We start from the raw sequence: 20,855 nt of genomic DNA, 5'->3' as shown, positions 1-20,855 counted from the left end.
CTCAGTAGTGAAATTTATTAAAGCTAATGGTAGTTAATGATTTGAAAGAAATAACACGAGGATGAATATGATTTTATTAGTGTGCGCATGCGAGAGAGAGAGAGAGAGAGAGATCTTACGTCTCGCTTCTCGCTAACATCCAACGGCAACATCATCGGGAAAGTTCAATAGAAAGGGAAAAGATAACAGTTACTTTAAATAATCATAAGAATTTTAAAAAATTCGAAGAGGTGATCATAGCCAACCATGTGATGTGTCTAGCGTACTTGCTCTGTGCAATCCATTATTTCATATGGTTCATCGATAACTGTTGACACTGACGATCAGATGAACTTAAAACTAATAAGTGACTTCCAAATGAGGCATTAGTTTTGTTTATTTGTATATTTAATATATTTATAGATTGTGGCCTAGTTTGTCCAGTGGTTGACCTACCTACTCTCTCTCTCTCTCTTATCGACGGATAGGCTGAAGGTTGGAATTCCAGTGTGAGCAACGATGTTTATGATTGTTTTTAGGTAGTAGATGAATTTGATTCCTCAGTATAAGAACATCGTCCCTCTTATTGGAGGGCTGAAGTGGACTGAAAAGGTTCCATATTTGGACTCTAGATAAGCAGAAGTTCCGGATTATGTACAAAATAAATATATATACAGGGTGTTCGGGATAAATTTGACATATTTATAATTAATTATATTTTTCCGTAAGTTACATGTATTAACACACACTTCTCTTCATTTAAAAGTTTGGACCCTTCTTCATTCATATACAAGATGTCAGAAAGGATGGATAGCTGGAACCCACCTGAATCATGGAAGAGAATAACTTGTATCATGATGATTCGTGCCCGCCATCAAAATAAGGATATTACGACTGCTGCCCAATGCTCCCTGAATACAGTAAAAACAATCAGGCATGAACTAGAGACTTGCAATGGTGACTACGAGGATGTAGCAAGAAGAAAGATCCCTAGCAGACGATCTGATTGCGTTCGTACAGCAGAATTCCTCGCAAATCTGCAGGAACAGGTGTTGAAGAACCCTGGCATTGGAATTCGGGCTTTGTTCGTGGAGTTGCTAACTGTAGTCAAGCCCTGGATAACAAGGGTAGCCAATGGTAGGCCGTATGTATGGCAGCAGGATTCGGCCCCTTGCCACACCTCTGGGAAAAGTCAAAAATGGTTGTCTGAAAATTTCTACGACTTCACCAGTCCAAATGTTTGGCCTCCAAACTCCCCAGACCTTAACCCCATGGATTATTTTGTATGGGGCGCAGTTGAAAAAGACACCAATCGCACTTCCAGTAATACAAAAGCCCAGTTAATGGATAAAATTAAAACAGTTTTTGCGGCCCTTCCCAGGGAGACTGTAGCATCAGCTTGTTCGAGGTTCCGAAGCAGAATTGAAGCTGTGATCGATGCTAATGGTGGTTATTTTGAGTAAATCTTGTTGATAGTATTGTAATTAACTCTGCCTGTAATGTTTTTTTGTCAATTCATTAAATTTAATAGATACAAAGAAGATTTTCTTTTTCCTTACGAAACTGTCAAATTTATCCCGAACACCCTGTATATAGTTATATACATTAAATACATTAGCGTCATAAATATATGACGCCAGTAATGGTTCTACGCATCTTGGCATATAATTTGCAAACAAGGTAACCGCTTTTTAAGAAATTATTTGCAAAGAAGAATAAATACTTTTTCTTTCTTATTAATGTGCTCTCCCAGGATGACTCTATCTCTTTGCTATACGTTGATTAAATTTCTCGATGCATAACTTCTGTATTGGAAAACATAGACGTTAGGACATCAGCAAGCCGATATAAATGCCGTTTAACGTTTTTCGGATTCCTCTTCTCCAATCTTTCCTCCCCTTCTTTAAAATATCTTTCCGGAAAAGCTTCATTTCTCATTATGGGAGAAGTTTTGAAATCCAGAAAAGTGGATATGTCAACGACATCGTTCACAATTGCAAACATAAATCAGGTTTCGCTCCTCATATGTTCATAGAACACCATGCCGTGGATTAATCATCAACGTCGACGCTTTACATTGATGATAACCTTTCCTCCAGTTTTTTCATAGAATAGGGAACTTATACGATCGCATAGCAATTTAAATAAGAGCCAAGGTCACATTCTGCATGATATTTGTGCGTCACACATCCTATCATGCATCATATCAGATCTCTTTTCTTCTAGTGAATTTTCCTGATGAAGACCTCAGATTTTAGATAGCCAAACTTGCAGATGTTCTCTCGTTTTTCGTATTCACCATTTTAACGAGTATATCGCTGTTACACCACTAAATATACTTATTATGAATCTCAATAATTAATAATCATCTTCAAATGGAACAAATTAAGAAGTATTTGTACTGCGTCCGACTTATTATCGAGCTCATGTATTATGAAACCGTTCATAAAAGGTCTCATTTTTTTTTAACTTATAATTTTTCCATGTAAATTAAGCGAAATTTTGGTACGATCGAGTTAGAATATCTGAATTTATTGTCAGAACATTTTATGATAATGGCTCAGACTCTTGATCAACAATGAACTCATCATCATCTCGCCATTACATTTCTTATGCTGGTACAGACCATCACGATATTCTAGTAAATTCTCATTCTCATTTTATCAATCAGATGGAAATGAACATGAACTGCAGACAGACTCAGAGAGAGAGAAAGGGAGAGAGAGAGAGAGAGAGAGAGAGAGAGAGAGAGAGAGAGAGAGAGAGAGAGAGAGAAGCAGCAAACTTTCGTAATGTTAGCGTGTAATCGCGAAGAGACCAAAACGCACTTGCAGAAGAATTTTACTTCATTAGTCCGTATTTACACAGATTATTCGCAACTTCTTTTTATGTATTCACTTTTGTTTTCAGTTATCAAAATTCAAACTTTCTTTATTCTAGTAATTATTTATGTCTAATTGATTACAAGGCATTTTATTTGATATTTAATTACTGTTTTTAGTATAAACATTTTGTATTACTATCTTGGTTAAAATCCATTCACAACATGTATCTCTTTACTTCGGTCTTGATAAACACAAGCTTCTTCTCCTAACAGTGTATGCTTTCATATTGCTGGACAAAATCTCTTTTGTTTACTATACATCTTTTGTGTGTGTGTGTTGTTTACTTTGAAAAAAAAATTCCCTTTTGTTATTTATAGTTATAGTTATTTATAGTTATAGTTATTATAGTTATTTATGTGCTTAACTGAATTTTTTTCCTCCTAAATTTAAAATTTTCTAAGGAGTCTCCCGAAGAAAAGATTGGTATAGGTTCAGTTCTAGTCGCCGACTAGAGGAACTTTTCCTAAGCCTTTCTTTGGCTGGTTCTCGAGTCAGTCGATCTTTGGCACAAGCAGGTAGAAGCAAGTAGGTTTTTTTCCCTACTAGAGGAATTGGGGTTTTCTTAACCTTGTATCAAAAAAATCGAATGTAGTATTTACGCTTTTACAGACAGTAGTACAAGTGTTAGAGTTTAGTGCCACGAGATAGCTAGCTTGCCGTTCTATTTCTCTTGAAATATCTTGATTTATTGATAGCTTGGACCCATTATCAGTGATGACATGAAGAATGAAGATGGGCTGGCGGTCTTCAAAAAAGAGGAAACCAACAAAACTCAAAAATATAGAAATACTAGAAACAAAATGCAAACAACAACCTCCTCCAACAAACCAATAAAATTCTTTACAATAAACCCTTACAAAAGCATTCATTTCTCAAACATTCGAGTCCTTAGCCCAAAACTTAATAATGTTCATCACCACTTACGTCATCAAAACCCGATCTCTTATTGTACGGAACCCTAATTACTATGCTCTACAACTACAGTTGACACCTCAGTTAAAACAGGTGGTATATGCTAATTTTCAGGCCTGACAATCCTTGCCAAAGGTTACTTACTATATATCAAGATTTCCTTGCCTCACTTTGTTGCCTTAATTTGCTTGCTTTTTACTCTCCTAAGTCAGATGAATACGCAGACATCTGAATATCACTGAAAGATTATATCATGCAATCTAATTACCAAAGCTGAGATTACCTTTCTTTTCAACTGGCTTCCTTTCCATGACTTCACAGATCAAGCCGAAGGAATAATCGAACCCTTTGCTATCAATCGTAGTCTAACATAAAGTATGAGATAATTACTAATCATATATCACAAAGGGTCATTGCAATTGTATAGGTTTTCTTTTCTATAGTGCAACCTTCTCACAGTCAGTCTCTGCCTCGTTTCCTTGCGGCACTGAAACTATGCCAATATGGATGACCTTCGGGATTTCTATGGTCTGAATGATCCAAACTCCGATCAAATAACGATTAATGCTAACTGGAATAAGGGCCTTCATTTCCCACGCCACTCAGAATCCTGTCCCTTACCAAGCTGCGTTTCGTCAACAAGTGAAAAGCATTCCGAGATAAAATTTCACAGTACATTTAATACCGTAAGATAATCAGCAACAAATCTAAGCTTACTTCCTACACAAATACCAGTCGTGCCATCTGTCCCCGCACTAAGACTATTGGTAGTGGTGGTGGTGTGTGTATGGGGGGGGGGGGACTTCTACCTTTCACCTTTCTTACATTATGATAGTACGATTGCGACATGAGCCAATGATAAGGTAGATCCTCTTAGTTTCAGTTTTTGTCTCTAATTCTTGTACAAATGACCAAGGCAAATCTCTCCTACTATATCCTGTTCACAAAATTGTTCACAGTGTGCCTTCTCTAATCTTTCAACAGAAAGACATTGAAAAATCTTCTATAGTCTTCATACTAATAAATCCCATGGTCCGAATGGTATTCTGCTATTTTGCATATACAAGCTGTCATATTCATTTGGAATTTATCCAAGAGCTTGGAAGCAAACGTATTGCCATCCTGTCAGAGAGATAAAAGTCAGTCATCAAACTATCATTCCTTGGCTTTCGCCGCAATGCCCTCGATAGTAATAGAAAAGGTAATTAATTCCCAGCTTCTTCACTATTTGGAGGGTTACATGAAAATTCATCGAAAAGGCAATTCATCGAACGAAAATTCGTCGAAAATGCAATTCATCGAAAAAACAATTCACTCAAAATTTTAAATTTTCGATAATGTTATGATAAAAGTGATCCATTTATAACAAAAACTTAACCATGCAGTGCAGACTGCTTCTTGTGCTGGCAACTTCTACTAATTCCGCTAAGTCAGGGAGTTTTTGTAATACAGTACATAATTTGGACACGTTATTTCTTTGTCGCCCCGAATTTAGCTGAATAGAAAACTGGAACGGTTCGATATTTTCTTGCAAAAGTTTCAAATAGCGAATCTGAGTAAAATTCATCCCAGAATAATTGCTGTATTGAAGTCGCATATTACTGCTAGCAACAATAATAATAATGGAGCCTGCATAGTTCAGTCGGTATAAATGAAGCCGTTTAGTTAGAAAGACCTGGGTAGTTGGAATCCCTTTTACGACGCGCATAAGTTTTATCAGTCCTGTTCAGCTAAAGGTAAGTTATCAGGCATAATACGGAGATGGTTGGGCTTTTCCTCCCAGAAACAGGAAAATCAGTTCTATGAACAGACATGAAACAGTTATCGGACAAGAAAGACTATAAGAAACCATATTGTTCTATAATTTTTCCCTATTAAAGTAGAATTGCTATCTCACTCTGCACGGTTCAGTTTTTGTTCTAAATGGATCAGTTTTCTCATAACATTTTCGAAAATTTAAACTTTTCGGTGAATTGTTTTTCGATTAATTGCATTTTAGACGAATTGTCGTTTCATGAATTGTTCATTCGATGAATTGCCTTTTCAATGAATTGTTCTTTCGATGAATTGCCTTTTCGATGAACTCTCCGGATACCATTTGGAGACGCATCAATTAACTAGTGATTACCATTATGGGCTACGCCAGTGTCGGTCTTACCGTAAATCTCCTCGTTATCCTTCCTCACCTTTGGACACAAATCAAAACGTTTAGAAAAATTCTCGTGGTGTTTGATGTTTCTTGATATTTCCAAGGCATTTGAATAATTCTGGCATCGAGGTTTTCTTACCAGTATTTAGTCTTATGGTCTTCTTCTTGTCCTGTTTGAATGGACGGAAAGCTTCCCTTTTGGTTGTTTAGTGCGCGTCATGGTAATAATTTACACTTATCAGTTTTTTTTTTTTTAATCAGTGGTGGAATATCCCAGAACTCTGTGCTCTCATACACGTTAGTCCTCCTCTATATCAATGACCTTCTCTCTAACATCAAGTCCTCCTCATAGTTCTGTTGATGACAGGGCACTCCATTTCTCTTTCTCATTCGAAAGTACTTGAGCTATTCAAATGATTCAAACTTCAAGTTTCTGTAACTGTTGTTTTAAGTACTGAACTCCTCACTGTTCTGTGATGGGTGAAGATAATCTAGTGATTATATTCTCTTCATTTGAGAACACTGAACAGCAACAAAATCCTTCCTTATCTCTCGTAAGAAATATTCCCTACTCCCTCTTCTTTTGATAATGGTTGACATTCAAGATCAGTTTTACCTTCTTAGGTTCACTTCCACAACTTATTTATTAAGGCATAAACGCATCATATCCGTAGCCTCCTCATTCTCCAGAAACTTGGTATTCTTTTGAAACACTCCTCTCCTGCTCAACTGCTAACCCTTTATAGGTCCCAAATCCAACCAGCCTTAGAATACTGTTTTCACTTTTGGAATGGTGAACTCAAAACCTTCCTATCAAATTCTCGATTATTACCAGAAGAGGAAAAGAGAGCAATCGTTCTGCATTATATTTTTACAGATGCTTTTACGGGCGCTGCATCGCTAGTCTGGCTACTACCTTCCTCCGTTGTTTTCTCTAATCATGCAAGAATACTAGCAGATACTGATTAACATCCACATGCATTTTGCATTTTATCTCCAGCTTCTGGTCTACTTCCTTTTTTTTATCTATCTCTGCACTTTGGAACAGCCTTTACTGTTTTCCTCATTGAATACAACCCCCATTTCTTCAAGAGACATATTAACAGATTCCTTTTTCCCCCACTAACTGTTTGTCCACACACGTCACTGTTGTGTTAAAATTTATGGGACGGTCTTAAAATGACAGAAAAATTGCAATTCTTATGAATTTGCCAACATTATTTCAATTCTTTTATCGATACGGGTTTCCTTTACTTATTTTTGAAAAATAATTGCATTTAATAAACTAATAGGGGTATACTAAAATAAAGAGCCAGAAGGTTTCAGTCCGGCGATGCAAAATTTATAAAAATTAAGTGGATATTAAATTCAGCATTATTTCAAAGCCGAATACCTAATAGAAACTATAGGTTTCTATTAGGTCCGGATAAGGCAACTCGCAAACGCCAGCAAATGTATTCCCGTAAGCTCTCTGGAAACTTTTATAGTTTCTGTATTCGGCTTTGAAATAATGCTCGATTTAATATCCACTTAATTTTTATAAATATTGGGGTACACGGAGTATACATTTCCATTTTACGTTACAGCTCGATGGAATGGACTCGCAAAAGTGGGATACTTGACTGCTACGTGATAAAGGATATGTCACTCCTTCATAAATACATCATCAACACCCATGACTATTAAATATCTGTTTTGACAATGTAGAAAATCACATTGCCTTTTGGCACGCCCACTCATGCTGCTGCTTTCAATCATCTAAAAAGTGGTCACATATTTTCTTTTCTTTCAAATGGCATTGTCAGTGTTTAAAGCAAGTTCTTTCTCTTTGAATAGTGCAATATATCTTTAGAAAGCACTCTTTTCTTTGTGCAATTTAAGGGATTTTTGCTAACAGCCAAGAGAGAGAGAGAGAAAAAAAAAACCTTTTAAGTTGTCTTTGCGCCGTCTATCATATTATCCTTAGACCATCCCATTTCATGTAAAACCAAAGTCGATCTTGCTTATATTGATTAAACCACAAGATCAATGCTTAAAATGGGCTATTGAGAAGTTGCGTAAACCGTATATTCAAATGTTATATAGAGGAACGACTAAAAACTTCCTTAGCTCTCTTTCTGGTTGTCCTTTAAGCACAATTCAGATATATATAAAGAACTTAACTGTTTAGATTCAAGTGGATTTAATTCGAACAAATTCTCCTTTTGTTGAAAAAGTAGTTAAGTTCATAAATAAGGAGTTCGCATACTGGAGGAGTGTTTGGCCAAAGACACGAAATAAATTGAACACAAAACAGTAAAAATTACGCGCTCGTAGCTGACAAAATCATATATCGACAAATTAATATTTGTTCCCAACAAGAAATATTGGAAACAGAATGCTGCAAAATTTTAGAGTTCTATTCTTTTCTTTCCCTTTATAAAAAATATCCATCGGCGTCTTCGAATTTTTTTAAAGATAAGCTTTATAAACTAGAGGCTGTACCATCTTTTTGCAACTGAGTTATCGAGGCAAGCAAGGGTAGTTCGTCTAGTATTCATTTTTAGAATTAAAAATTTCAATGCTACTATACTTGAAATTTTGCGCAAAACCGATCTTCAATCTATGGAACCGTAACTGAATGTGGAAATGATTATTGACCACGATCTACCTGTGATAATTTCTATCCATTGAGTCTCATATTTGTTTCCTTGTGGAATAGGGGGGGATCTAGGTAAGTGTATCTGTAAATCAGAACAATCTCAGCTTTATTATTAGTATATTGTCTGATTCGTAGTTAAGGAAATGATATGTATTCCCCAACTGAAAATGCACACGTTGGAATCTTGGAGGGATGCTTTGCCAAAGACACGAAACTATTTTTTTTGAATTTTGAATTTAAGGCTTGTAAGGCAGTCTCGAATTTTGAAGACGATTATTTCGCCGCAGGTAATTTCATGCTACTGTTCTCTTAGAGTTCCTGTTTCAGTTTTCTGGGAACATTACTTTTTACGCAGCTTGTGTAAAAAATTTCTTATTCATGAATTGTTCACAGTTTTTCTCTTCTCATTTTGAATTTTAGTCTTTACACGAAATATACGCGGGTGCTGTATGAAGATCTTTTGTTAAGATTACGAGAATCGAGTCTAGATATTTTCCATGCAAAAATGTATGCCGCATCTTTCCACTATGGAGGAGTCTAATCAGGACCGCTGTTTTCATTTGGATTGGAGCAGGTACGAGATTATACAAAATTTCAATAAAATTGTATACGATTGAGAAGGAATGGGATGGGAATTGAAATGTTTTAAATACAATACATTTTTCTTTTCATGAGGAAAACTACTGATTTCTCAATTTAAGACTTTAAAATCATACCAAATTCCGGTGGCTATCTTCAATCAACAGGTCGCCTTTTGATTATTGCTAATATATACTTATTTACAAATTCGAGAGCAGGATTTATTTATAGTTTCAGGAAAAATCTCTATTTACGCTTTTATACAGAATCCGTATTTCTCGTTTTAAACAAAATTTTATCAGAATTGTTTCGTATTGTCCGACTTGTCATAAACATCAGGTTCAATAATCCGATCAAGCTGTTTAAATGAAATGTGAAAATTGTAATTTGAAAAGTAATTTAAAATATACAAATCCGTATATCTTTCAGTAACATAGCTTTAACAGATTATTAACTGAAATTATCAGGAACTCTACGTTCGTAAGCTTCAAGGACAGCTGATAAGTTTCGAATAAAGTTTTGAATTTTCGAATTTCTAGAATCAAGATTGCCACAAATCTATTAGGCTATTGTATAGTTTTAGGGATTGTGACTACTGAATCAGAATATTTCATTTTAAGTAAAATCAATAAAATATACCGCTTCTACATAGCAATTACTATCGCAATTGTATCTATATAGTGCGGTCGAAAGGATGACGATATTTAAATTTGATTTGCAAGGAATCGAACTATGGTTTGCTTCCCATGTATTGAGCTAGACATCTTTATATGGAAGTCAATTGAAGATGAGTTAGCCAATCTTAAAGAGAGACGGCAGGAATTTTCCTCCGATCAAACAATAAAACCGGGGTAGAACAGAGAAAGTTAATGGTCATAATTAGCCCCTGAGCCTTAGTTGTTTTGGCCATAATTACAATCGGACTAAACCAAACTGTCCTATATGTCAGAATCTTACGAAACAACTGAAAAAATATCGATTAATGTATGGCGAACCCTTTCTAACTTGGAACCCTGACTTGCCGCTTAATTTGAATAACGATAAATCGTCGAATTTGGATAAAAACTTACGTCTTGCCACCAATGGCAGTATATTCGAATTTCACTAGCATGCATGTTTGTAATATGTTTTATTTTTTTCAGAGTAGTTCGTGGAGGATTATACATGATAATTACGATAACTGGTTGGTTTTATTTGAGTCTAGTTGCATGCTGAACCAGCCTCTGATACATGGCACATAATAGCAAAACATTACAAAAGAGAGTTTGAACACATATATGAATTTAATATTTTATTTTTAGAGTTCAAGCTATGTGGAATGCCCTTCACAAACGTTTCAAGCAGTGAATTTATGTAATATAAAGAAAGAATTACAAGTGGTGGTTACGGCTAGTTTACACGTCACATGAAATAATCTCGAACACATTTCTTAGTAGTTGCAGGTGCTGTTACATATATGCATTTGGTTAATGGGAAGTTTATGAAATTGTCACTTTAATTTTAAGTCTCCCTTTAAAAGAATGATGATAATAATAATAACAACAATAATGATAGTTGAAAATTAAATCTGTCAAATAAAAAAAAATGTCCTATTTCCAACATCAACCGCCAACCACCACTGCTTTTGGTTTAATTGGAATCAAATTTCTCTTTCAAGCACTGCCTTTCACATTGTACTTTCTTGCTTTTGTCGTTATGTTACAGATATCCAAACGCCAAATTTCACTATATCGTATACTAACTATACTGTAATCATTCGCGAACGTTATTCATCACACTTGTTTACGGAAGATTTATGATACAGATACTAGTCGTCTCTCTCTCTCTCTCTCTCTCTCTCTCTCTCTCTCTCTCTCATGTTTCCATATGAAAATGACTGTCGCATCTGTTTTAGTGAGCCGCGCCCCGGGTTGTGGTGGCGCTCAGTTTAGGAATCACAGAGTTAAATCATTTCCTTGGAGCCACAAGTAACCAATATGGTTAGATTGCGCCGAAATGTACGATGCCAAACTGCTTTTATAAGTATACCTAATTTACTCTCTAACTATGGCAGTTCAATTATTTATTTATTTACATTCTATGTGGACACAGTTAAATTTGCGTTAGGTTTAAAGCCATTGATTTTGAGATTTTGATTCAAACTTCCTGATTTAAATTTCTACAAAAAAAAAAAAATTTTTTTTTTTTTAGAAATTTAAATCAGGAAGTTTGAATCAAAATCAATGCAAGAAAGTACAATGTGAAAGGCAGTGCTTGAAAGAGAAATTTGATTCCAATTAAACCAAAAGCAGTGGTGGTTGGCGGTTGATGTTGGAAATAGGACATTTTTTTTTTTGACAGATCTAATTTTCAACTATCATTATTGTTGTTATTATTATTATCATTATTCTTTTAAAGGGAGACTTAAAATTAAAGTGACAATTTCATAAACTCCCCATTAACCAAATGCATATATGTAACAGCACCTGCAACTACTAAGAAATTTCTACAAAAAAAAAAAAAAAAGCGCAACATACATATTGGCACTGGGCTACCACTTGAGCAATCTGTGATAAATTTTCTATTTCTCTCTCGGACGTCATCCTGAAAGCTCTAACCAGAAACCACACCCTCCCCTCCCTGACCGTACAGTAGATAAAATGCAGACTGTGACGATCGTTTAGTTGAAAATACCCGTCAGGCAGATAATAAATGATCTGCCCGTTATTGTGATATGTTAATATCGGTTCTGATGGAGTAGGAAGAATAGTTCTGCCTCCTGCTGGCTGTCTTGTTCATGGCGGAAATGTGAGATAGGCACGCACAACATTGATGTAACATTCCTTGTGCTAAGGATAGGATGACAGAAAGATGCGTGATAAATGGATCGGACTGTGGGATCTGTAGCTGGCTTATGGCCGAAAGGACGAAGTCAGTTATGGGAATCTGATGACTTAGGTGGAGACATTACTGTTCCGAACAGCAAGTTCTTTCGTGAAATGTGACGTAGCAGTTGGTGTCTTTAAGGCAAACTACAGTATTACGGTGCCTATCCTTTAAATCGCTTGCATCCTATCCTTAAAATTGCCCGTATTATTTTCCTCCGTTTCGCAGTAATGTGTGACTCCTTTACGAGTCAGCACGATCCTTTTTTATAACATACACAAATCTGCTTAGTCGAATATTCTAGAAATTTCATTTCCTCATAACGATATTCCTTGTTCCCAGAAATTTCACGTTATATAATAACCAAGCAATACGATTGTGTGGTTTTGTTATAGAAACATTTTCTATTGCATTGCCTTACGTAGTCATATTAAGAAAAGTTGTTGCAAAAAATACTCAACAGAAGAATACTGTCGATATTTTCTCAAATTCCCCTAAAGAATTTCTGAGAAATTCATGACACTATAAATCAGTAGCACACTCAGGATTTACTCTTCTGGAGGGGTGGGGGGTTGAGTAGACGATTTGAGAATACGCATCGCATACGACCTATGACTGAGCATCTGCAATGATCGCTAATTCGTAAGTGGTGGAGAAATAGAAGACACTACACAACATCAATTTAAAAAAATTAATTTTAATTAGGAAAAGATTTTTTGAAAATTTTTTAGTGTTTTTCCCCCCCTTTTTTCTTTGGGGAGCCAGGACCCCCCTTCCCCTCCTCTGGGTGCTCCACCTATAAATCTATACTTCAAGCGTGTATGTTTGCAAAATCTTACTTCAGGCACATATCACTTTAATTTGTGGCAATGCATTCTAAAAACACATAACACGTGCCGTGCAGTAATAAAAATGGAATTTATTAACAGAATATCAAAAACCATCTGAAATGAATAATTTTAAGTTGAGAATATTAACATTCGTTAATTCCGAACACTCAGAACTTTACATATTCGATTTTTATATGACACATCTTCTATTATCAGATATAAGGAATTCTGTTATCATTTATTGGTTTTATAGTTAAATGAATTTCATTATAAAGAAAATGCATTATAATACACGAACACAACGAATAAAGCCGTGTTTGTATTATATCCAGTGCATGCTGGATCCAAACTCTTTCTTCACAGTCTTGCCTTAGTTCCTAATTATCCTTTTGGATCAGCATGGATTTTAATTCCACGAACCGGTGTTCATTTCTGTCATTGAACACCTATCTAGTATTTCTGTTTCTGATATAGCTGCGTTTCTGTTACTGCTAGAGATCGGGAGTTTTTAAACAAATACACGGCTGCAAACATCCTGTTTATACAACTTGATTATTCGCACAAATCTTTTGCAAAAGGTTCACGTATTCTTTATCGTCTCGAAGCAACAGAAAACCTTAAACACTGTCTTCGCTGACAAAGTTGCTCAAATCGCTGCAGCATTTACAGATGTCCCATGTGTCCAGATATCATAGATGAGTCTTCTCCGTGAGTGGTTAATGTTACCTGCTACTTTCATACTAATCGTGACACAGCGAGCGATTCCCTCTGTGTAGGTACTTTTATACCTAGAGTGATGGGTGATGTGTAAATCATATAGTAATAGCAGATTGAATTTCCAGGGTATTATGTTATAAAATAATCGACGTTTCTCCTGTTCGTTATTTGGCTATTTAGAATTTACTTTGATGAGGTTAGATTACTCTCCTTAATTTCAAGGAGGGTGGGAGTAGCCTAACATAAAACAGCGTCCGAATCACGCACACCTTCAGTTGAAAACTTTGTCTGAACATTGTAATTTACCTAATAAATATCCGAAATCTGAAAACGAACGAATCAGAACAAGTCATAAACGTTGACATATGCACACTGCTTGGAAAGAAGTCAACGGACACTCCTATGCCCACGGTTCATCATGTCATGTAACGAGTCAGGTGTTTGTAGCTGTTATAAATTGGGGGAATATGATGCTCCCAAGTCAGTACAGCTGTGTCCCGGTGAAATGGCTATGAAAGGGAACTGCGGCGTTTGAAAGAGGCGTTTTGATAGGATGCTATGTTGCAGGCATACCTTCTCGGCAAACTGTTGATAAATTGGGTCATCCCGGTTAGCAATCATTGATACCATACTGAGAAGGAAGCGTGGAGAGTCAACTGCAGTGCTACCCGCAGTGAACCTATCACACTCATCGAACATGACTGTATGGTGCTACGAAGGATAATATGTAAATACCGCCATTCCTTGGCCAACATGTTGAATCCAGACTTCCAGGCATCGATAGAACACGAATCTGCACAAGCACATTCTGAACCGAGGCTCACAACATAAGACCGCAATATTCAATCCCTATTACCCGAACCAAGATGCAACGTCATTTTTAGTGGTGCAAAGAGGCGTATATAGTGGGATGTGGAGGTTTGGAAAGCTATGTTATGGAGCGACGAATCATTCTATACCCTCTACTGAGCAGATGTACGGGTATGGGTGTGGATGATGTGTTGGAATGTGTCTTACCAGAGTCAACTATGAAATTCAGAGGTGGCAGTGTGATGATATCATCCTGTTTTTCCTGGCTTGACCTCTGACCTCTGTAGTGCCACGAACATTGAAATCCGAGAGGTATCTGAACATTGTAGACAATTCAAAGCTTCCTTCTTTGTGGCGTTTCTACGGAACTGACGATTGTCTCTTTCAGCAAGACAATGCACTTTGTGATAAGGCTGCTGCTGCAACTGCATGGTTTGTGGACATGAACGTCACCACATTTGATTGGCCTTCATCCAGAGCCCTGATCCCAACTCTACTGAGCATCTATGGGATGAACTGGAGCGTCGGGTGAGGTCAGAGGACGTCCACCCCAGAACAGTCCAGGACCTCATTACATACCTACAAGAAGAATGGTCCAAAGTTCCCGTTGATTGCTATTGTACACCTGTGGAAATTATGCTTCGTAGACCTGCTGGAGTCTGCGCAGCGAAAAGAGGCCCTACATCTTATTAAGGTGGGCGCCATGGCTGTTTGGTCGTCACACTATGGTGTCCATTGACTCCTTTCTAAGTAGTGTATACCGAGTTATTGTCTTTATATATATATATGTATATATTTGATTTTAATTCATGAAGATAATTTCGACCTGTTTGTGATATCGCATTATGTCACAAATTTCACCAGTAGAAGTATGCAAGAATGATAATATTTTCATACTGTGGGAAATATTAGTGTTCTTGTAAATATTTGACTGTAATGGAGGACAGTAGAAATAATTGCAAAAAATAGAAATTAGAATTCTCTGTTATAAAGTGATGATAACTAGTACAGAAATGCTCCTATATAATTAATAAAAAGGTGCAAGGTACTTATTTTATAGTGGCATCTTTCTTTATTATAGCTATCCAACGGTGACTCGTAATATGTAGGTTTAAACTGGCAAATCATTGCCTAATTTTGCCACTAAAAATATTTCTATTTAAGCCAAAAATCAAGCCCAATATTTATCATGATATGTCATGATAAATATTAGTAGAGTTCCGAAACGAAATTTCATTTTGTTCCATTCAAGATGACCGGAGTTATTTGTATCTCTCGAATATCAGATAATTTTGTCCCACTGGTAGTCCGATTTAATTTTGAAAATTGAAATCTCTCTGCAAATTTTATGAGGATCCCATATGTCAAATTATGCTAATATCTGATCAGCCAGCGTGCCGTTATTATACGAGTACATACACATGTGGTGAATCGTTTTGCGTATATTGAGTTAACCGATTAAAAGCAGTGGATGCTTCATATTTAGATACTGATATTATAAAATGCGTGTAGGTGGCAGCAATATTAAAATTAGGATATATTATGAGAAAAAAACTGTCAGTATTTTCACGTTTAAAAATTGTCCTTTTAATTTGAGTTATTCATAAGCTACGGAACGCTATTTTGCGGATTTTTAGATCCCCTTTATCACTAACTGTTACGCATTATAAATCCTAGTCAAAAATTACGTAATAGGTAAGCCTTCTATTAACCATGAGTTTCTCAAAACTGAATAATGTTATTATTATCTCTTGGGTTCATAATACAAAATTGGATATTTTATTTGATTAAGAACAGGAGCTTAAGTAGATATGTACACATACTGGACAAACCTTTATGCAGATGTACGTAAACATCGCTTACGCACTGTATGTGCAAAATACTTGGTCACGTGTTCTAGGCAACTATTTACGAATGCTGCTTCTGCTCAGTAATCGTCAATACTACTGATTACAATTGAGAAATCAAGATCTTTCGAAGTTCAATAAAAGGCTTATTGTGGGCGCCCGTCTGGCTGGAGCCACGATTTTCAAATCATCAGAGCTAATTAGTTTGTCAAAAGGTGAATAACCCGGGGGTTCAATCAATGGAAAAATAACCCATATCGCTATTTTTATAGGCGTAACTGTGGTCCTAGGAACGAGATCGTCGTCGTCGTCTGAGAAGGATTGTACGGAAAAACAGAACTTCCTGTGTGCAGTAATTGACCGAAGCATTTAATGAAGGCTGTTCCCGATCCATATCTCACTGAACTATGCGCAGAGAATTGAAGAGGATCGGTATTGGCAGTCGCATGCCTATACGGAAACCACTGATGAATAAAAGTTTTTAATTCAGTGACCGGTATATGTATAAGCTAAAATAGTAATACCTTATGCAAACAAATTACCATTTATTAATATAAAATTTCCACACGTTTTAGTTATCTTCAGCAATAACAGAATGGAATAGAATCACACTCACAAAAATTAAAAAAAACATTTTTTTTTTCCAAAATCAACAGTGCGACACTAATGCAACAACGGTCATGTTATTTCTAGAGTAGAAATTAAAACAAATAAATAGAAATAGTTGAGGATACTATTTTTCACAAATAGATAATCGGACCTTTTGAGATTAGAAACGAGGTAAATTGTCTCACTCCTTTCTTTGTAAAGCCTTTCCATTAGAAATCTGTTCTGGTCCAGAACTATAGCTTTTGTCCAAAGAGATAGCATGTTTTACAAGTTAACGCTGCTCAGATTCATGAAACGTGATGAATTTTGTATGTTCGTCACGAAGAACAGAGGCGGATTTTCAAAAGTTACCATAATATGACAGACCACAAGCGCAAGGAATCTGATAAACAACTTGAAAATCCAATGGGAGGAGTTCGTATTTGGCTGATGAAAGAAATGTTGAAATTTTGCAGACAGGATGAAACGCCGCTTGAGTAAGGAGTTAACTGAGAATTTCAGAAATCACAAGAGATAGAAATACGAGTAATTTCTTCTTTAGAGAAGGGTGAAGGGCTCCTTGAAGCTGTTAGCTGAAAACGTAGTAGATTTAATGTGAAGTAATTCTTGATGTAACGCGGACGTAGTACAGCAGAGGGCGTTGACAACGAATCGGGAGATCCGTAATCGAAACGGTAATCGAAGTTTGTTTTTTTTAAATATATTTCTAAAGTGAACTGTATTCATGAATGGACGGCATTCACCGTGTATCAAAAGTCTGTGGCTCCGATAAAGACCTATTCCAAATCGTGCAATATTTTTCCCGGTAGGTTCGGAGAAAATATTTCAGAGCAAACGTTGTTCATACTATCCCGTAAAATAATTCGCAAGCGTATAGGAAATTGGACTTCCCATAGTAGTCTCCTCTGATTTTTGGTATAACTCATCTTGCACAGTAAAATAACCGGGATGTGCGGAAATCAAAGAGTCAGATGGATTCTCTGTCTTGAGGCTGCGCTACATTTTTATTCTCTGTTTTCATGGAATATTGTCTAGAAATCATTAGAGTTACGTTAATTGATCATCCATACCAATTATTTATCCTCTTCTTGAGTGCCTATTTTTTTCTTTTTCTTTTTTTGTTCTGTTCATAGAATTTTAATTATAGATATTCCACAGAATATTTTGTTACTTGCGCCTTCTGTGGAGCTTAGTGAGAAGTTTCATTAAGTTTAGGGAGTAATTAAGGTGACAAAATTTACTCCAAAATTGTTCTTTAAAAGCTATTTTAATTTCAAAAACATATTCTCTTTTTTTTTTTTTTAATTAATATATATAAAAATTGCTTCTGTTTTACTGGGTTCCTTTTGGACTAACTGAAAATCGATTTCTTTAGCAACTTACCATCTTTTGTTGCTGTTCTCAACTCTCAAGTTTTACTGTGTCGTAACTCCACATAACATATCGCCACACATATTGCCTATGGTCGTCTTCTTTTCTTGGATAAATGAAAAATAAAAATATATATTTCTCCGATCGCGTTTGCACCACTTTCATATGTTCTCTCCTGTTTAATTATGTATGGAATGGTCCCGTGGAGCCTCGCTCAGAAGATCGGATTATCCTGTAGAAGAGCGTATGTTCGAGAGGAATTTAATTGAATCGTGTCAGAGTTTTGTTTCCGAAAATTAATTCAATCCATCCAATGATTATATTTACTCTCGAATTAGAAGACAACGACCGCTTTTTATTCCTAGATGTTCTCATCCAAAGACAACCTAATGGTAGTCTTAAGTTTTCAGTATACATGGGGGGAAAAAAGTACACAGAGATGCACTGATGCTGCTTTCCCTCATCCATATCAAAAGTAAGGTGTAAGAAAAACCTTGGCGCATCGTGCACATACTTTATGCTTCATTCACTCAGTTTTGAAAGTAGAACTGTGTTTCATCTGAGCCACTTTCATCTCCAACAACTACAACTCCATTATCACCAAAGTAGTTGATAACTTTAACTATCTTCCCATTTCTTCTTCAGAAGAAGTTTCTAGAGTTTTCATTCCTTTTACAAAAGGTGTAAAAAAGAAGCTCCTCAAACTCCTACACCAGATTAACCGCCAAGTCCACTTCCTTCTTAACTGCAAACTAAAATCAGAAATGGCGTTCATCATTGTTTTCCATTTGTGTTAAACGTACAGTAACACTAGCAACAGGGGCCAACACCATTTTACAGTTTATTAACTCGCCAAACGGAGCCTCTGTAACTCAGTCCGTGTAGACGAAGCCCTTTGTCAGAAAGACCCGGTTTGATTCCCGTCTATGATCTCTGAGGAACTTTATCTGGTCTGTTTCGATTAAAGGCGAGTTAACCAGTCGCATACGGAGTTGGAAGGTTTTTATTCCGGTAACTCAGGTTTTTCATCCCTGAAAACAGACAAACCGGTTTCATGAACACACACACGCGCGCGCGCGCGCGGCTACAGCCATAATATACTATGGCAAGGAAGGCAACGGGAAACCACCTTGCTCATAATCATCTCCCTACTATGGTAGCATATAGCTAACCCTACCAGCCGTATGGCTGAGGGAATAGGATAGGAGCTCACCAAACCTGCCGCAGCCTTTTGCATAAATTATTCCCCAAAGACTATAATCTCCAGCTCTTTGAAAAAAATATCAACAGATCACTTTGCTTTTAACCTGTCTCCCACCAACAAGGGGTGCAGATTTAAGAACAAGGTAATCTATAACATTTATGTGTTATAGGCCTTGTGGCCTCTCGTGTATGGAAATAACATAAAAAATAATAAACAAAAATAATTAGATCTTAATTTCAATATGAATCTACCACTGATACCATTTGTTCATTCCTCTAATTTTTCACAGAATTCTCATGCTTATGTTTTGTAGGTCATCAAATGTTATACAGGGTGTTCGGGATAAATTTGACATATTTATAATTAATTATATTTTTCCGTAAGTTACATGTATTAACACACACTTCTCTTCATTTAAAAGTTTGGACCCTTCTTCATTCACATACAAGATGTCAGAAAGGATGGATAGCTGGAACCCACCTGAATCATGGAAGAGAATAACTTGTATCATGATGATTCGTGCCCGCCATCAAAATAAGGATATTACGACTGCTGCCCAATGCTCCCTGAATACAGTAAAAACAATCAGGCATGAACTAGAGACTTGCAATGGTGACTACGAGGATGTAGCAAGAAGAAAGATCCCTAGCAGACGATCTGATTGCGTTCGTACAGCAGAATTCCTCGCAAATCTGCAGGAACAGGTGTTGAAGAACCCTGGCATTGGAATTCGGGCTTTGTTCGTGGAGTTGCTAACTGTAGTCAAGCCCTGGATAACAAGGGTAGGCAATGGTAGGCCGTATGTATGGCAGCAGGATTCGGCCCCTTGCCACACCTCTGGGAAAAGTCAAAAATGGTTGTCTGAAAATTTCTACGACTTCACCAGTCCAAATGTTTGGCCTCCAAACTCCCCAGACCTTAACCCCATGGATTATTTTGTATGGGGCGCAGTTGAAAAAAGACACCAATCGCACTTCCAGTAATACAAAAGCCCAGTTAATGGATAAAATTAAAACAGTTTTTGCGGCCCTTCCCAGGGAGACTGTAGCATCAGCTTGTTCGAGGTTCCGAAGCAGAATTGAAGCTGTGATCGATGCTAATGGTGGTTATTTTGAGTAAATCTTGTTGATAGTATTGTAATTAACTCTGCCTGTAATGTTTTTTTGTCAATTCATTAAATTTAATAGATACAAAGAAGATTTTCTTTTTCCTTACGAAACTGTCAAATTTATCCCGAACACCCTGTATTTGTAACCCAACTGAGATTCATAAGTTAAATTAGTTTGAACAGTGTCTTAGATACATCTAGTTTGGTTTTGACTAATTTCTCTCTTATTCCATATAAAAGTTTTAATTTGACTCCCATGATACTAGCTCTGCTTATTCTTCTTATTATCAAAAGATTAGAAGAATATCTATTAGGTCAGTTTTTGTCTTTGTTTTGGCTACACCAGTTT

General features: G+C 36.4%; 1 protein-coding gene across 1 annotated transcript in view; it reads left to right on the top strand.

The window, feature by feature from the left end:
• LOC150109061 (protein kinase C, brain isozyme-like) overlaps positions 1-20,855 on the top strand; it is a 689,445-nt gene that overhangs the window by 164,177 nt on the left and 504,413 nt on the right. The gene's annotated exons all lie outside the window — the stretch shown is intronic.

The sequence above is a fragment of the Typopeltis vanoorti genome, chromosome 2 (genome assembly GCF_054136105.1).
Source record: "Typopeltis vanoorti isolate ZY-2024b chromosome 2, IOZ_Tvanoo_1.0, whole genome shotgun sequence".
NCBI classification, from domain to species: domain Eukaryota; kingdom Metazoa; phylum Arthropoda; class Arachnida; order Uropygi; family Thelyphonidae; genus Typopeltis; species Typopeltis vanoorti.
This window is presented reverse-complemented; position numbering and strand designations above follow the sequence as displayed.